This window comes from Canis lupus, chromosome 4 (genome assembly GCF_003254725.2).
Source record: "Canis lupus dingo isolate Sandy chromosome 4, ASM325472v2, whole genome shotgun sequence".
Classification (NCBI taxonomy): Eukaryota; Metazoa; Chordata; class Mammalia; order Carnivora; family Canidae; genus Canis; species Canis lupus.
In genome coordinates this window covers 13,971,493-13,984,457 of record NC_064246.1, presented here as the reverse complement: position 1 = coordinate 13,984,457, position 12,965 = coordinate 13,971,493, and the positions used below count along the sequence as shown (strand labels likewise).

The window sequence follows — 12,965 nt, the reverse complement described above, 5'->3', positions numbered from 1 at the left end:
TCTAGTGAAATCTATAACATGAAATTTTGTATGGTTATAAGTATGTTTGAGAAATTATTCATGATAAATTAAGAGAGAGTATAGTACAAAGTAAGAAATACAGCATGATAATCATGTGAAATCTATACATATATATTTAGTACAGGAACTGGAGAAATGCTCACTAAAATATTTGGTGCCTCTGGTGATTTCTTTTCTTTCTTTTTCTTTTCTTTTTTTCTTTTTTTTTTCTTTCTTTTTTTGCTTATTTGTACTCTGTAAATTTTCTATAATAAATAGGAAATGTCATTTTTCCATTACTTAATGGAAAATATAAAACTTACACAAGAGTAGAGAGGATAGTATAATGAACCTCCCTGTATTTAGCTACTCCCATTTCAACAGCTATCAACAAAAATCCTTTTAAAATAATTTTTTAGGGATGCCCAGGTGGCTCAGCGGTCAAGCATCTGCCTTTGGCTCAGGGTGTGATTCCAGAGTCCCGGGATCAAGTCCCATGTCAGGCTCCCTGCATGGAGCCTGCTTCTCCCTCTGCCTGTGTCTCTGCATATCTGTGTCTCTCATGAATTAATAAATAAAATCTTTTAAAAAAAGACAAAAAAACCCACAATTTTTTAAAGTTTAATAACCATAAACTGTTGTGAGTAATTATTAATTATGATTCTTTTTTTTTTTAAAAGATTCTGTTTATTTGAGAGAGAAAGAAATGGTGAGAGAGAACACAAACTGAGGGAAAGGGAGAAGTGGCTCCTCGCTGAGCAGGGAGCCTGACAATGGGGCTCCATCCCAGGACCCTGAGATCATGACCGAAGCTGAAGACAGATGCTTAATAGACTGAGCCACCCAGGTGCTCCTAATTATAATTCTTCATAAAGAATTTCTCATATCTTCCCTTGAAAAATAACTTGTTTCCACAGCTTAAATCCTGTTTCCAAAACATTGGCTTAGTCACCAAAATTTTTGTAAAGGAAAGCTAAAAGCATTTCAGTGTTGTTAATGAAAATAGTAAATCAATAATGTGATTTTTTATTTTTTTATCAAAGTGAAAAACACATCTCTTTGCCTGGCAGTTAATCATTGCTGCCCTGAATATATAAACAAGAAGGCTGTGAACAATGAGATCCAAAAGGTGATGTGGCCAATTGTGTGTGGTCTTTGCTATGTCTTTCTTCTTCTAGATTAGGAATGAAGCAAAATTTGGTAAAGCACATTTAAGTAGAAGGATCTCTATACTTTGCAATTAGTTTTGAGCACACTTTCATTCTTGAATTCAGAAGCTGAAATACAGAACGTGCTGTGCAAGCAGATATTACAAGGGTTTTCTAGGAAAAACGAAGAGCCATTGTTGCTCCAAAGGATTATGTGCTTACATGCGAAAATAGACTTCCATGAGTTCAAATATTTTCCCCACTAAAGAGTAAAAGACACAATGAGGTGCATCAACCACCATCTACTATGTTTACAGCTAAAAACCTTTCCTTCAGACTCTTGATTTTGTACCAAGCTTTAAAGACACTGTTTCACACTGTGTTGTTAGGAAGGGGTGTGTGCATTTTGATGAACTGACCCCTTTGGTGAACTTTAATGTGCACTATTTTTTTAAAAATCCTGGATAACATACTTTTTGGAAAGTGAAAAATTGTTTCTTTTATTTCCATAAGGCCCAGTACTGTGGTTCCAATGCACTCAGTATAACTGGACCATAAAAATAATAAATGTGTGACAACGTGAATATAAACATAATAAATGTCATGTTTTCACATGGCAAATTGTCAATATCTATTGACATTTGTTCTTATGGCATCTATTAAGGCCACACCATATTTATTAACTCTGGTTTGATTACACCGCTCCATTAACTTGGTAATTTCATTATAGTTTAAGAGGGATTTTAGCTGCTGGATTTAGTTTAAATTTTATGCACAAGCCCAGAAGTCCTTGGGCAGTGAAAACATTTCATATATATAAAATAAATAATTAATGAATAGAAGCTATTTTGGAGAAGCAGGAAACAACAGAATGAGGACCAGATAACTTTTTTGTCACACAAACTGAGAAATTGCTCACAGAGATTATAGTTGTAAACTATGTTAGGTATATTCATTCATATGCTTATTAATAAAAGACTTGTGAGTAGAAATACAGTGTGAACAATAAAGGTGGATGCTTGTACAGGGCAAGAGGCTGAGTAAGTTGGTTTGCATATGAGCTAATTTTAAACATGATGTTGCAGAAATGGATGAAAAAAATGTTCCCCTTCTCATAAATCCCACAAAAATTGCCAAAATTGGTTAAAAGCTTCTTTATCTTGTAGTCCGTATCACCAGTAAAATAAGGACTATGAGTCTGTTACTTTAGCTATCATCTATTAACAAGTTTCAGACCATACCTGGGCTAGACCCTTCAGTCCTCAGCCCACTAACTTGTTTAATTTATTATCCTTTCTGAAGGCACTTAGAACATCAAAAAAATGTTTTTAAAGCCTTGAAAACAAATGAGTAAACACATGCTCTACTTATCATTTTGTCAGACTGAACAAAGCTCTTTGGATGTGCTCAACAGCTCTTGGATGAAGACAAACCTGATCACTTAAAAAATGAACTTCATTGGGATCAGGAAATTTCAGCAGAAGCTATTCATTTTTATGAGCATTAACTGACAAAAATCTATGTATTTGACATAACCCACGTATCTGTAAAACATCCCCTCCATGTTAACATCAGGAATGGAGAATCGGGCAATTCAGATAAAAATTGTAGCATATGGTAGAGTCTTTACAATGGTGGAAAGATAGGCCAAAAATTATGTTTGTAAATTTCTGAAATGATTTCCAGAAACGCATTACAGGCTAAGTGCTTTATACAGTATGTATTGTTAGCAGGTGTTGTGAGCACTTTATTTCTAACACACAATGCTGACATTTTACTCCTTTATACTCTTTAAGGGAACAAGCAGCATAATTGGAATTCCTTTGAGAATGATTTGTTAGTTATTTTGGACCTTTATAGGGAGTAAATGGTAAATAAGAGCTGAGTTTTTGGACATTAGTATCTATTGGTTGAGCAGATTATACTGTAAATTTTAAAAAGGAAGGGCAATTTAGGCAATGATGCTAACAGCTGCACGGTTATTGTGTAATAGTGGCCCACCTGGGCTGAATTGTGAATTGCAAAACAAAGCTGAATGCTTTCAATTCCGTGATGTATTATGCTACAAGGGAAGCTCTCAGCTAAGCAAAATGCAGAGCTACTGTCAGACCATCCCTCTGCCAAATTACTACTGCACTGAAGAATGACTACAGTGATATCATTTGGTGAGATCATCACAGTTCACTTCTCTTAATGTTTCCATCATTTCTGATCCCAATTTTACATCTTGGTAATTTATTTTTGGTAATGAAGTGTTTTATCCCCCTTCACTTTGGTAGACCTTATATTAATTTTTTAAACACTTGTCCAGCTCTTTGAAAATAAGAGTGCAGAAAGTTTTCTCCCACCTTCGTTATGATGAATGTAATAGGTAAAAAATATCGAGGCAATGAGTTACATGCTATGATTTATATACGTCAACTGCAATTACTTTAAACATAGAGGAATGATCTTATAAGTGGATTTAACAAAAGCCTGCTTGCACTTAAGAATTTACTACCAAAATATGTGATTGATTTGCTTTCCATAACTTTATGAAAAAGAAAAAAATATCTTCTACATCTTCATCAAGACCCCAACTTTGCATTCCTCTAATATTCCTTTATATTTCCTAATGTTGAGGGTAATGGAGGCTTCTAGAAACATAATTTGTAGGAAAAGAAGAGTTGAAACATAGAGTAACCACCAAGTGGTCTCACTGTGAATCATCACACATAAGAGCCAAAGGAAAGTTGGGCATTATATCAGCATTGTTTTCTTTCCAGATTTTGCTCAATCTGGCTAAGTTTTACAAATACTTTCGGGGCAGGCTAGAGTTCTGCATCTTGATCTTTCATATGACCCTGAGAAGTCCCTTAGGCGTACAGATGTGTTTGAGATGGAGTTTAAACTACCTTTCAAAATGTATCAGTAGCAAAGGGTGTTCATTTGGTTGCATTCTCTTCACATGTCCTCAGACAGAAGCATGGAAACTGCTATTATATTTTGATGCAGAGAATAATTCAAATTTTTAATAAAGCCAAATGGCTGCCTGGATAAATCTGTTAATCAGTTTTTCTCTTTGCTTGTTTTCTTTCAGTAATGTGGTTTCCATTAGACATTTCAATTCTGCTTCATGGCTGGTGAGCATCTGTTTTAAAATACAGTTAAAAATTGGTACTCTTGGTCCAATTCCAAGGGGCAAAATCAGCAGGAATAAGTAATCCCACAGCCTTAAGAAGAACCTTCTAAACCATGAAAAAAAGTACTAAGTACTAAACTTTGAATAAAAGAGCCATAAATGAGTCTGGAAGCCTCATTTACATTGTAATGTGCATACCAGCATGATGTCATTATCAATTAGTGTGAGTATTTTCTAACAGCCATCTATTCTGACTATGTAGTCATTTAGTTTATGGTTATGATTGCGGGGTGTGTGTGTGTGTGTGTGTGTGTGTTGGTATCAGAGAGCAAACACTGAAGCTGCAATGTCCGTGGAAGGTAGTAATACAGAAAAAAATTGATGCCAGCCATGAATCAGTCCTGTTTCATTTAATGTTATTTATTGCTATGAGGTAGATATAGTACCTCAGAAATCTATGCGTGTTGAATAGCATAATAAAATCGGGCTGTAATATAATCTTTCTACTGTATGAGTTAAAGCAACAAATAAATATATATATTCTTTTTTTGTCAGTCCCATCACAATGTAATCTTTTTTTTCTTTTGGATTTTGGAATGCTATAGGTATTGTCAAGACTCCTATTTCATTCTTTATGTTTTAATGTTTCAATCTCTCTGTTTTGATTATGTTTCAAAAATCCCCATGCACTGATTAGAGAAGTGGCATCTGAGCTGTGAGGTGAGACTGTCCTCTCCAGTTTAAGATTAGTTCTTTAGAACTCCAGGCTCTCTGGGAGAATCTAGGGCAATATAGGGCAGTTTGCATGGACATTGATGTCATGAGTGAAATAGTCTTGATGAGATGCTGTTCTTCTTAAATCTGCTTTCTTGGCTTTGGGCTATCTTTTAAAATTTAATTTAATTTGTTTCTACTTCTTTCTGTACGCTCTGAAATATTCCATAGCTTCCCTAGTCTTATTATTAGTAGTAACATTTTCCATTTTGCTGTATTTCCACATATTAACTCATTTGATGAATAAGAAAAATGAAATTATCTTATGATTTCAGAACATAAATACTTATGATGACTGAGACTCATCAGTGAATGATATCCATGTAGTTTATATTTTTGTGGTATTTCTTAGTAATATTCTTACATAATATTGTTGAAAAATATAATAATTGTCTGAAATATGTGCACCTTTTTTTTTCATTGCCTTAAAATGACACCTGGTTTACCTGTGCAAAAAAAAAAAAAAGGGTAAATAAATGAAAACAATAAGAAAACGCCATTTCTGGACTTTGCTCTAAGCATTTTTACAGGTAAGGTTGGTTTTCCTCTGGACAACAGTTTCCATCCAGTATATATCCAGTCCTCAAGGCTATCAGTCTAAGGCTGTTTCACTCTGAGCACGCTGCAGCTTGGTGATATGTGTAATGTTCTGTGTCTTTGTTAATCACACAATGGAAGGATTCAACTTACTGAATCATTTGCTTTATTACAACTCCAGAACAGCACTGTAGCTGCCTCGTGGGAACTTTCTTGGAGGGAGTTATTCTGAAGGCAGTCACTATGTAAATACATTCCTTCAATTCCTGTAAATGGCACCAAGACGTTCTCCTACCACTCAGTTAAAAAACAAAATGACCCTTTTGATAAGCTTTCCTGGTGGAAGTTTTAAATACATTTAATAATTTCATGGTGTTAGCATGCTAAATTGCTAGGGTGGTAACTGAATGGGATAATGTATGCGAGAGCTTTGGTACATTGCCTGGTAGGTGATAAACAGTCAGCACGTGCTAATATCCAGCAGTGATGCTGGCTATTGACCATGTTCACATCATATATTGAATTTCAAATGGGTATCCACCTAAACTGTCATATTTGAAAACTGGATATGCCTTCCTTTATTTCCCAGAACAGACCAATGTGCATTTTTTTAATTTTATGTATTTATTTGTTTATTTTTTTTAGAGAGAGAGAGAGCACACAAAAGAACCAGGGTGGGAGTTGGAGGATCAGAGGGATAATGAGAGAGAGGATCTCAAGTTGGCTCCACGTTCAGTGTGGAACCCCAAGAGAGGCTCAATCCCACAACTCTGAGATCATGACCTGAACTGAAATCAAAAGTCAGATACTTAACTGACTGAGCCACCCAGGCATCCCTATTTTTTTTTTTTTTAAGTATGTGAAACTCTTCCTTCTGACCCCATCCTCTCTCACCATTTCTGAGATGTTGCACAATCAGCCATCACTTCAGGCTCTCTTGCTCCACCATCTTTCTTGCAATCTATGAATACTCTCAATCTACTTCTAAGCCCCATCCATAAAAAAATACCTTTCCTGATCCCATCTTCCCTTTATGCAATTGATTTTATGCAAACTTTATAAACTTTATGCAAAATTTATTCTTTCTTTCATAGCCAGACTTCTTAAAAGAGCCATCTCCTTGGTGTCACATAATTTGAAAAACATCAAATGGCCGGAGAAGGACAAATCATATGGTTTCACTCATATGTGGAATATAAGAAATAGTGAAAGGGATTATAGGGGAAAGGAGGGGAACTGAGTGGGGGAAAATTAGAGAGGAAGACAGACCATGAGAGACTCCTAACTCTGGGAAACAAAGGGTTGCATAAGGGGAGGTGGGTGGGGGATGAGGTAACTGGGTGACCGGTACTAAGGAGGGCACTTTATGGGATGAACACTGGGTGTTATCCTATATGTTGGCAAGTTGAATTTAAATAAAAAAAGAAAAATGATTGGCATAGTGGAATGAATACAAAGATATAGTGGTGTGTCCAGTATCTCCAGGATCAATTGCAAATTGAGTGCCAGTCAGACAAAAAAGATAATGCTTCTCAAGTCTGCCTCCTAGTATCTACAATGTGAGCATAGACTATAAGAAATTGTTTTATATACAACGAGGTATGCCAAGGAAGACATGGTGTAGTTTCTATCTCCTAGCTGTCTATGAAATCATTGTGGAGAGGACCACATGCATAGAAAGATCATATAGTGAAAGAGAAGATATAGGGTGGGGGAGGGGGTTGGTAGCAACATTGGAGCCACATTGGAGCTGGGTCTCAAGGCTTGGTGGAATGTAGCAAGGTTGAAGAGATGTAGTTCCAGGTTTGGAATACTAAGCAATATGGTTAGCGACAAGAAAAGGTAAAATGTGTTTGGTAGACCGAGAGGAATGATCCATCTAGGAAAGAACATTTTTATGGGAGAATGGTGCAGGTCAACACAAAAATATTACTCAGTGTGCACTTTATTCAACAAATATGTTCCTGGAGAGTGGGAGGACATAAGGACTGCTGTATCTGGTTCATCTAGCAATAATGACAACTGGCCCTCTCATCAATGAATAAATGCAAAAGAATCAGATTCTCATAGTTTTCAGTCTTACCTTAATGTGAAAGAAACAATTGCTTTAACTCTTTCAGGCATTTAAGTGATCTATCATTTGCTTTGTGCACCTGCCATTTTATGTGTTAATAATGAGTGCTGAGTGTTGTGGGCCTCTTAGATGTAATTTTAATAAATATTTGAATGCTGCTCATGTCAACCCAATTTTTACTATTAACTACCTTAATAAATCTCTGCTATATATATGGTACACCATGGGGCAAATTTAGGGAGGAATTATACTAAATTTATAAATTACTAGCAATCTCACAGGCCCTGGGTAATTTTCAAATTCCACAAAGTTCATTGATAAGAATAGGACTATAAAGAGGTTCAATTAGCCTTTCTCAGGATATAACGTACTCTTCAAAAGCCATATGAGATTTTACATGGCTGGAGGTCCATTAGATAAATGACTTTTTTGCACTAGATAGGACTCAGGAGACCTGAAATTATTTGTGTGTAATCCAGTCATCCACAGACTTCTTGTACTTATTTATTGTTCTATAGCAATATTATATTGATACACTAGATGCCAGTTGTCATATTGATGTTGCAAAAATATTTCTGATTTTTTTCTCTTCTGAAAGACTCTGTTCCTCTAAAAAGCTTCTGTGTAATACACATGAATTAGTAATTTTAAGATGTGATGGGGTGAGGGCTAGAGCTCTGGGGACGGAAGGTACAGACAGGTCTGCTGCTTTATGCAATCTGGTAGCTGTCTGACGAAGATGGGGAGTTATTATTGAAAACATGAAATCAGGTCTTAATTCAGTGACTTTATACTAGCTTTTCATCTAAAACACCATCATCAGAGGAACACTATGACACATTTATCCAACCCTGATCTTTGGGAAGTAGTCAAGGTAGAGTTTTCCTTTAACATCTGAATTTGACCAAGAGCTCTTGAGCCAATTTGGAAAACAGTGTGTTAAGAGGAAAGTCACAAGATTCAACAACAAATACTCATCTTCTTCCTGATTTTCCTACTGGAAATTCAAAATCATGAAGTTATTGGCAAGAAAACTCTCAGTGTTTTAAGTAACATATTTTAAAGATCTACGTAATGTAATATAAGAGAATCAGCCAACAATTGATCAGAAAAATCTGAGCTAGACCAAACAGTGTTATATGCATGGAAAAACATCAGCTATATTTCTTTGAACAGACTCTTATTTTTCCTGGTTGTGTTATTCCATGGACTAACTTATCTGGAGGTTGAAATTGTCTTGCCATGATTCAGAATCCTTTTAATGAAGTTATAAAAGGAATATCTAATATCACCCAAAAGATGAACTTAGCTCCATGTTTAAAGACTAAAACTGAAACTTCACATGACGTTGTTCTGAAATCTTCCTCTGACAAAGCTTACAAGACTCTATGAGCTGGAAGGGAATTTAAAAGTTATTTCTTTCAACAGGCCATTTGCAAAATGAGGAGCCTGAAACCCAGAGGGTAGCTACATTCCTCAACTTCCTGCAAGTAGGTCACAGCTCTTCCTGGTTCCCCTCTGCCACTGGCTTGAGAGCAAGCAGTTCTGAAAATTCTCTGTTTCCACAGGCCCATCATTTTGTTGTAATTTGTATCACTTGATTTTTTTGAGTATTGTTCTTGTGAGTAAAGCATGTGTCTCCATGAGGATGCCAACTACTTTTAAGCAATAATTATGTTTCTTTTGTTAAGGTTTGGATACATGGTGGGGATTCAGAGCATAAGCTTTGCTGTCTGACAGACATGGATTCAAGTCCTAGCTCTGCCACCTAGTTGGTGACTTTTGACGAGTTACTTAAACTAAGCTTCAATTTCCTCATAAAATAGTTTTTATTATTGTGAACATAGTGTGTAGTCAATAAATACTACTCATCATTATCATTCAATAAATGCTTATTCATCACTTGAATATAGGAAACATTTCTGAGGCTTCATTACTACATTAAAAAATATTTCTCATTCCATATTATTAAAAAGGTGATAGCAATAGTATTTAGAGACAAAATTTGCAGATGTGTTCAACTGTCCCTTGTTGGTAGTATTTCTAGATTTGTAGACTTTACAACCTCATCTGTATTATGCAGAAAAAACAACTCTAAAGGTAACTTATTGACTAGTTAGTGAGTCACCGGTAGGTCAGAATTCAAGCGAGGTTTGATTCAGAAATTAATGAGGGCTAGAATATGGAGGTTCCTCAAAAAATTAAAAATAGAACTACCATATGATCAAACAGTTCCACTTCTGGATATTTATCTGAAGGAAATGGGAACACTAACTCAAAGAATATATGCACTCCCATATTCATCAAAGGATTATTTACAATAGCCAAGATATGGAATGTCCATTGTGAATGAACAGATAAAAAAAATTTGGAATATATATACAATGGAATATTACTCAACCTTAAAAAGGAAATTTTGTCATTTGCAAAAGCATGGATGGACTTTTAGGGCATTATATTAAATGAAACAAGTCAGAGAAACACAAAATAAATTAGTCATGAAGATGTAATGAATAGCATGGTGACTATAGCTAATAATAGTGTATGGTATATTTGAAAGTTACTAGGATAGTAGATATTAAAAGTTGTCATCACAAGAAAAAAAACTTCACAACTATGTATGGTGATGAATATTAGTTAGATTTACTGTAGTGATCATTTATCAATATATACAAATATGGAATCATATTGTATACCTAAAGCTCTAATATAATGTTATATGTCAATTATGCCTCAATAAAAAATTTTTAAAAAAGAAAATATGTTGTCAAAGATCCCATTTTCTTTCTGACTGTTCTCTCTACCTGCAAAGTATCTGCTTCATCCAAAAAAGGCTCAGCTTTGGGGAACTAAATGCTTCTTAATTCACATTAGGCAGTAAAAGAGATAAGATCTCCTCTGGTAGCTCCCAGAGAAGAAGGTACAAACTTATTTTTTTAGAAAATCTCAGCAAAGAACTTGTGTTTCACTGGCCCTCAATGGGCTCTGGTCATTACATCAGAGAGTAGATTTGCTGACTGGTTTTAGCTGGTCTGGATCCAGCTCTGATGTGGGGATAAGTCAGCTTTCTATCACTAAACATGCTGTTTGGGGAGGAAAGGATACTCAAAAGGAAATTAGAATATGCTTACTAGGAGAAAAAGACAATGGATAATGAATAAACCGAAATGTCTGCTACATCTCCTCAGAGCTAGTGGTATATCCCAAGTTTGAGATCAAATGTTAGCTATCACCACAGTTCTTTATTTAATATATCATCAAATTCTTTGCTTTTTTACAGATTAGTAATCACTATGGACATAAGTATGTTGTCATGAAGATATTTAAAGTATTACTTCTATTCAAATTTTCTCAATCTCCTCCCAAAGCAGTGGCATATGGAGAGTTTACTATTATTGGACAGGAGGTCTAGATCAATTAAATTAAATATAGCACATTGCAGAATCTCTGGAGGGTGGTATTTGAAGCTTTTAACTCAAAGACAGAGTAGTTGTCTCATTTTGTGTTCTCATATAACCAAATTTTCTTTAGAAAAAAATTTTTATTAAGCAAGATAGATAAGGGATTGGAATGAATTCATTTGAATCATTTTGACCATAATAATAATTTCCACTTTTAGCAATTCATAGTGTTATCAATATGTAATCCTTCTCATTTTCACACATATTATTTAACAAAATACTAATCAAGTTGAAAATTCTTTTCTTTTCTATCAAAGAAATTTATACTCTCAATTCTGACATTCTCAGAACACTGATCACACTGCATGAATATGTGAGGATACAATATGTATCTAAGCTGCAGTAGCCAAAAATAATTATGGCTCAAAATTAGTTTGTATCCCCATGGAGAATATACACTTCACTTACAGGAAAAATAATCACAGAACTAAATGATGCCAAGTACAACAAAATGATGCGACCACAGAATTCCAGAGAATTTTCAGAATAAAGAATATGACTTATTTTGGACTTTATGGTTTTTGAGTACACCAGGGTCTGGTGATAGTGACTGAGTAGCCTAGCAGAAGATTGTGCTTTGGGCAGTCTGGTAGTGCTTGGAGTCACAGATTCTGTAAGAATCAGGTGACAGCTACAAATGCTCACACCGGAACAATGTTCCTTCACCCAGAATTTCACATATAATTTTGAGGGTTCATGGACTCCCTGAAACTCATTTTAGCCCCCAGCACACATTTGTGATAAACATTTTTATCAGAATAAAAAACTAAACCCCCTTTCCTTGAATTTTAAAATATAATATTTAGATTTTTATAGGCATAGCTTTAGGGATTTGAAAGAATGAGTTTACTATTTCTCAAAATGTATTTCTAGTTGTTCAGCCTGGTAGGACTAAGAACATGTGAAGGAGTAAGAAACATAAAACATTAATGGACTCTTCCAAAGCCTTGCACACAGTAGGTACAATGAGTCTTGAATAAAGTGATGAAAAATCAGTCTTAGAATAATGCTGAGGTAGCAGCTCAATTCCAGTGTCATAAAAGTAATGTTAGGTAAATACTTATTAAAATAATTCTCTTAATTTTGTCATAAAACAAATTGCTTCAATATTATATAATTTTTAGGCTTATATAGGATTTTCTTCATATCTGAATTCATTAGAATATACAAAATAAAGTGCTTATCCTCTACTTCTATTTCTTGCCTTTATAACATCAGTGAAATATTTTCCAAAATAAACAATATATTATGTTCATGGGTATACTCAAGTAGTTCTATGAATAATGTTCCTTACAGTTTGCATTTTAAGGGATATTTTAATTTTGTCTTTTGATTTTTATAATCTCTAAGAAGCTCTTTTCTAAAATCCGTGTTCTCACTGGAGGTGATCCAACACATCGACTCAAATGACTGAAAAAACATGATTGGTCCTAACATTGAGCAAAACTATGTGGAAAATTTGTAATGATTTGTAAACACTTTCACACTTATTATGATTCAGATATGGACTGTGGCCCAGGAAAGATTTGGATTTATTTTGATAGTCCCTGTAATTAGCTCAGCAATGTTTTCCTAAGTTATGATTTCATGCTATTAGAAATTGCACATTGTTGAGATACCACATGCAAAGAAGGTATGATATTATATGGCAACAATTAAAAATACTATAAAGTAAACAGGTTTCAAACCAAGAAAACATGAAGTGAATGTGGCACAAATAGAATCAAGAAGGAAAATATCTAGACTTTAGCACTAGGTACCATTCTCAGCACATGGCCCAATTTAGTTTTGAGCAAGCAGAGTGAAACTAGAGTACAGATGAAGCAACAGGACATGTGGACTTCACTCTT

The 12,965-nt window shown here is 34.8% G+C and overlaps 1 long non-coding RNA gene across 1 annotated transcript in view; it reads left to right on the top strand.

Moving 5' to 3' along the window:
* LOC125754942 (uncharacterized) overlaps positions 1–4,473 on the top strand; it is a 73,147-nt gene extending 68,674 nt beyond the window's left edge. The window contains exon 3 of the long non-coding RNA XR_007410117.1: positions 4,228–4,473. This is a non-coding gene — a long non-coding RNA (uncharacterized LOC125754942). The remainder of the gene's footprint in view (positions 1–4,227) is intronic.
* Positions 4,474–12,965: the final 8,492 nt, after the last annotated feature.